This window comes from Loxodonta africana, chromosome 20 (genome assembly GCF_030014295.1).
Source record: "Loxodonta africana isolate mLoxAfr1 chromosome 20, mLoxAfr1.hap2, whole genome shotgun sequence".
Lineage (NCBI taxonomy): Eukaryota > Metazoa > Chordata > Mammalia > Proboscidea > Elephantidae > Loxodonta > Loxodonta africana.
Window position 1 is genome coordinate 4,575,627 of NC_087361.1, and position 6,698 is coordinate 4,582,324.

Sequence of the window (6,698 nt, forward strand, 5' to 3'; positions counted from 1 at the left end):
TAGAAAAAACAGCCATTTTGTATTTACTCAGAGACTTCTCTCTCCATCCAAAAAACCAAACAAACCCGTTGCTATCGAGCGGATTTAGACTCATAGTGACCCTGTAGGACAGAGTAGAGCTGCCCCATAAGTTTTCCTAGGCTGAATCTTTAAGGCAGCAGACTGCCAAGTCTTTCTGCCTTGGAGTGGCTGGGTTCGAACAGCTGAACTTTCAGTTAGCAGCTGAGAGCTTAACCACTGCACTGCCAGGACTCCTAGTTCCCTCTCCACACGATCTGATACAATTATCAGATCTGTGAGAAGCTGGGGTGAGGGTGCACCCATGTCGCTCAGTAACCCCCTGAGGACCAAGGCTTTGGTCCTGGGTCTGGCTTGTCTGCTGGATTCTGCCTTCTAAGATGAGTCTTCTTCTGCAGGCTCTTTAGTTCCTCAGGCAAATAGAATTTTCCAGCAGCTCACCAGATGCACTGAACTGCAGTGGTGAACGAGACTTGGGCACAAGCTGGGCCACCTCCTCCGGCCCCCATCTCTCTACCCTTCCCTATTTTCCCTTCCCCCAAGCACACAGTAGGAAAATGAAATGCAAAGAAACTTAATTTAAAACTGATTGATCTTTACGAAAAGAGGAATCAAGTTATTACGAAAGAAGACATGTATCTAAAAGTGAAAAATATATTTATCATCAATGAGAACTGAAACCCAAGCAATTTATTTACAATTTTGATCAAGCAAACCAATCAAATTGCATGATCTGAAGAGGGTACACATGACTAGGCGCTAGGAAATATAGGGAACATTACACACACACACCACACACACACACGCACACACACACCACACACATACACCACACACACATACACACACCACACACACATACACACCACACGCACACAAAATACATACACCACACACACATCCAATACAGCACACACACCACACACATACACACATACACACACACCACACACATCACACACACATATACCACACACACATACACCACACACACATACACACACACACCACACATACACACATACACCACACACATACATAATACACCACACACACACACACACCACACACACACATACAGACACCACACACACACGGATACACACCACACACACATACACACACCACACACACATATACACACACATACACACACACCACACACCACATGTACTCATACCACATACACACACATCACACACGTACACACACACCAAATTCAGCACACACACACCACATACATGACATACACGCATGACACACACACACATACACCACACACACATCACATACATCACACACACCACACACACACACCACACACACACATACACCACACACACACCACATACATCACACACACACCACACACACACATCACACACATACACACACACACCACACACACATATACCAGACACACATACACCACACACACATCACACAATACACACACACACCCAATACAGCACACACACCCACACCACATACACACACACACTTCCCTAAACCAGAGAGGAAAGGGAGATTCCCCATCGCCCTTCTCCGCTAGCGTTGGCTTAAGGCCTGCGACAGGAAGTGTGGTCGGCAGACCAGCAGTGTCCGCCTCACCCGGGAGCTTGTCAGAAGTACAGAATCCCAGGACCCACCCCAGATCTGAATCGGAAAGTGCGTTTTAACGCCATTCCCCACGAGTCTCCTACGAGACAGTGAAGCTGTGGTACAGACATTCACACATACGGAAGATATATTTCCGATCCTTTGAAAGTTCAGGTGTAGGAGAGGTAAACGAAGAAAGAAGGCATGGGGAACCTGGACAGGGATAAAGAGAAAAGTGATTAAGAGGGATTCCGGCAATGTTAGAAGCAAAAGAAAGAAAACTTCATACTTGGCAGTTTTGCCAAAAATTGGCTCTGGGCACCAGCCTTTTTAGTTGAAGCCAAGAGAAATATCATCCAACTGTACGATTTCAAATAGTAAGTGCAGTGTTCTCTCCAACTCCACAGCTGGGGCAAGATGGGAGGAGCTGGCCCGTCCCTGACAGACAGCTGGCCAGAAGCACTGGTTTAAGAAATTAATAACTGGCTTGGGAAGAAGGAGACATATTCACCAGTTCCTTTCCTTTGAAAGGACTTAGCGAATTCTCTGCCACAAGATTCACTTCCAGCCATGGACCGCAATGCTTAAGACACGGAGGTGGAGGAAAGAAAACCTGACTTCAGGAGGTAACAATGATACATCCGGCTTCCTTTCTGTTTACTCCTCTTTACACCAAGGCAGTTAGATACCTGCAGAATAGAAGCAGGTGTTTACCTGGCTTTGCAAACTAATGCTGTTTTATTTCCAGAAGACGGAGTAAGGTCAGCAACTAGCACTGCTGAGAACAAGACACATCTCTTCTCCGGGCTCTCGGACTCCTAGGCAGACTGTCCCTCCCAATGATGGACTTCTCACTCAGAATCACCAGATAACGGCATGACAGGAATGGGGGAGAGACCTGCACGGGCGTGCCTTCGCTGTGTCTTTTCTGGCTCACGCTTTTGTCCAGTGATGAAACCAGCTGAGGAGAGGAGCGCAGCTGCACACCCCCTGGGCTGGTGAACACCACTGCTTTGGATCGGTTTCTCTTCCATGTGCAGAATGTGTCTTGGCGACCCAGGAAATCCAGGGCTCACGGCCAAACGCTGTGGTCCGGACACAGGGCCTCCACTCTGCCGAACAGCCGCATTGACAATACTGAATTAGAAGTGGAGTCACAGGCAACGCGTCTCACTTGCCGCTCTCAGGGCTCTGGTGACGAGCTGCTATTAATCACTCGGATCACATCTATCAGGCTTTTCTCATCTGGCCATGGCTCGTAGTCACAGAGGCAGAGCCAGGGTCTCCCGATAAATCAAATCTAACAGTTGTGTGATAAGGATGACACAGGTGAACGGGGGACAAAAATGTACAATCTGAGCCTTATGTCCGCACAGCTAAAACCATGGGGGAAGGAAAGGAAGAGAATTTCCGCTCGGTGCCAGCCACGTGCCAGAGTCTACTCACTTCTCTCTCTGTTTCTGTGTGTATTTCTCTGTCTCTAACTCTACCATCTCTCTCTCTCCATCTATACGACCTCCTTAAATCTCTGCCATAGCCCTGCGTGGAAGTTCGTGTTATCCTTCTTTACAGAGAGGTTCAGCAGTGTGCCCAGGGTCACACAGTTTGTAAGCAGTGGAGCCAGTATGTAGGCATGCAAGTCTAAGATAGTGACAGAAAAAAAAAAAAAAAAACAGAGAGGAAGAGAGACAGCAGGGAATTGAGTCAGAGACCACAGAGGAGATCAAAAGGGAAAGAAGAAAAGACAGGGAAAAAAAGAATAAGAGGAAAAGAAGGCCAGGAGCAGAAAGCAAACTGCCTTGGGAACCAGAATTCCTGTACTGGGGTTCCAGCTCTGCTGCTTACAGCTGGGTGACTTGGTGCAAATCATATAACTACAGTTTCTTAGCCTGTAGCGTGAGGTTAGTAATATCCAGCCAACTCCTTACTGGTTTGTGTGAGGAGCAAATAAAAGTCTGTGTGAGAAGTTCTATGCAAAGGTGGAAAAGCTGTATGAATGGAAGCTATCCCAAGTTGTGTTTTAGAGTTCTATCTGTATCAGTCATGTGGGCAGAAGAGAATGGAAAGGCCAGGCCCTCGGTATGAAGTGCATGAGAGCAGCTGCCAAATGGTGAACGAAGCCGCGGGGAGCTTCTGCTTCACGTTTGAAGCCAACTTGTGTGGGAGCCCAGCAAGCCTTGTTCTGTGTGGAGGCGAGCTTTGTAGGTAGAGGGGGCCCTCCTGATTCCGGTAAGTGGCTCCAGGTGGAGACAGCAGAGGTCTGAGCCTACTGGTCATTTTTTCACTGAGGTTTTGAACAGTGGAAATCCTTTCTCCCAAATAAATCATGCATCCAGATCGGGAGTAATCACCCCCTTTCTTCCTGGGCCACGAGGATGGTGTCATTGAATTGTCCAACATTTGTGTTTATGCTTTTATGGATGACAGCCTGGAAGACAGCAAGAAGTGACAATGTGCTGAGTGCTTCCCTAGAAGAGTGTGGAGATATGGGAGGGAGAAAGTGGAAATTTTGAGTATAGAGATTCCATTCAGGAACCGAGAAGCAAGTAAGCTTTTTAGTGAAACAAGATCCAGAAAGAAGAAATCAGAGAGGGATAAGTTAGTTAGAGACGCCTCTTTTGTATTTTTGTCCAGGGCAGAGTGCCAGAGATGAGAAAGGCTGATATAGGTAGTTTCTTTGAGGTGAGGACCATGAGGTGGTTCTGACCACGGAAGCCAGGGCAGTCTTCTCTGGCCTGAACCAGAAGGCCAGACTGATTTTATTAATTTTGCCAAACTAAAAAAAAAAAAAGAGAACAACAAATCTGCATTTATAAAACCCACCTGCTTAGTATGCACCTTGAAATTTCAGATTTCTCCTGTGCTACAGCACAGAGGAGAAAGGCCCAGGCCAAAGGTGGGGCTCCTGGGAGGAGGAAAGCAGAGCCCTCCTCACTCTTTCCTTTCAAGTCGCAGGGATGGTGCAGTAAGAAAGTGATGTTCCCAGAGACATCACGCCCTGATCCCCAGGCCTGGGAATGTTACCTTACTTGGGAAAAGGGTCTTCGGAGATGTGAGCAAGGATGCGGAGATGAGGAGCACTTCCAGGAGTATGCGTGGACCCTAAACACCATCACAAGGGTCCTTAATAAGGAGAAGAGGGAGATCTGACAGACACTGGGAAGAGGGGAAGGAAATGTGGAGGTGGAGGCAGAGGCTGCAGTCATGTGGCCTCAAGTCAAGGCAGGCAGGCAGGTAGATGACAGTTCTCCACGGCCTCGGCAGGCAGTGCAGCCCTGCTGACACCCTGAGTTCTTTCTTTCGGTCTCGGAGCTATGAGAGAAACATTTTTGTTGTTTTAAGCCACCAAGCTTGTGGTAACTTGTTACAGCAGCTCTAGGAAATGACTATAGTAATGGGAAAAAGTTACCCAGCGGCGGAGACAACTCTGGGTCTTCTCTTATAGGCCCAGGACGGGGACCATTTGCCAGAGCCAGGCAGGCAGTGATACCAACCAGCGCTCACTCTGTGCAGAGGCCCATGTGGAGTTCAGAGGGAGGGGACCACAAGCCCACGGAAAGAGGTGGATGACACTCTCCTGGGGTCAAGGAAATAGAAGTATACAATAAAAGACGTACACACAGGACCTTATCCAACCCTAACCCCCAGGAAAGCTGGACAATGAAGCTCAGAGAGTTACCCATGAGAGGACTCAGTTCAATCTGGGTATGAATCCCAGCTCCACCATTCGGTTGCTGTGCTCTCTGTCCTCCCAGACTCCACTTTCCTCATCTCTAAAATGGAACTTATAAAACCGATCTCACAGGTGTGGCAGCATGAGGTTCAAACCACTTCATGGAGCATTTGGCTTCTAGAAGGGGCTTGGTAAATGGCTCTTGTTATTATTGCCCAGGATCACAGAGCTGGTAAGTAGACAGTCCTGTCTGAGTTCGGAGATGTGATCCTTCTAGAGCCCAAGGCCATCTCATCAATCACGGGATCAGCCTGTCTTTGTGAAGGTGCTCATCTCGACCCCACCCAACTCTGGGTTTGTGCAGGAAATTGCGTGCCATACTCAGCACCTACTTGTCATGCTCTTCCCTGAATCACAACCTGTAAACCACATTTCTCAGACTCTCCTGCCAGTTCAGATTCTGCCCATGGGAGGCCCTCACATGAGAGAGGAAGGCAGCTAAGATGGCAGGAAACCAGTGCTGACTCCTGCATGGGTGGTGAAGGTAGCAGCTGATGACTGCAGGCCTCTGAGCCAGCCAGTGAGCAGCTGAGTAGGCGGCAGGAGCCCAGAGTCCTGAGGGCTCAGAGACAAGTGGGCTCCTACCGGACCTAGAGGGGCTGACTGATGTGTCTTACCCCTGGTGTCTGACCACTCCCGCTACCCATTCTGGTCCTCCTCCCTTCCAACAGTTTGGAGACTTCACTCCCTATGTTAAATGTATCTGCTTGAAATACCTACATTGACTTACGTTATCCCGACTGAGTTCACAGCCAATCCATCAGTCCTCTGCAGGGCAGGTGGCCTGCAGCCTAGAGATTTTAGGGGCCCCAGAAGATCATCTTCACTGGGAAATATAATCTTGCATTTCAATTTGAGCTAAGCCTTAAAACGAAAATATGCCAGGGAAAGCTCACACATCAGCTCAGATACCTTGTAGGATGATTGTTACTTGTATCTGTTCTGTTCTTAGAGAAAGCACTGTAAATGGGAGAGAGGGAAAAGAGTGCAAAAACCACCAGGGCAGCGAGAGGGAGCTGGGATGAGAGACAGGCAAGAGAGACAGAGACAGAGAGAGAGTCCCTCAGAGTGAGGAAAAGGCATCCATGTTGTCCAGGCTGCCTGACTCTTCTAATGTGACTTTTTCTAGGAATTAGAAGAAGAAAGAGCCTTGAATTTTTAGAAAGAAAAAAAATGTGACCTCCACATGAGTTACGGAAGCTATGAAAACTTTCTTTACAAAGAAGGTGTGGGATCGCATTCTTTATGTATATCGGGTGCCTGTGAGTGCAGAGTGAGAAATCTCTGCCTAGTCAAATAAACTTAATCAGGAAACCATTCTGATATAAATTCAAACAAGTCGTGAAAT

General features: G+C 47.9%; 1 long non-coding RNA gene across 1 annotated transcript; it reads left to right on the plus strand.

The window, feature by feature from the left end:
- Nucleotides 1-455: 455 nt before the first annotated feature.
- Nucleotides 456-5,385, plus strand: LOC111753073 (uncharacterized). The gene is made up of 2 exons (XR_002787929.2): nt 456-2,243; nt 2,366-5,385. It is a non-coding gene; the product is annotated as an uncharacterized LOC111753073 (long non-coding RNA).
- The last annotated feature ends 1,313 nt before the right edge of the window (nt 5,386-6,698 follow it).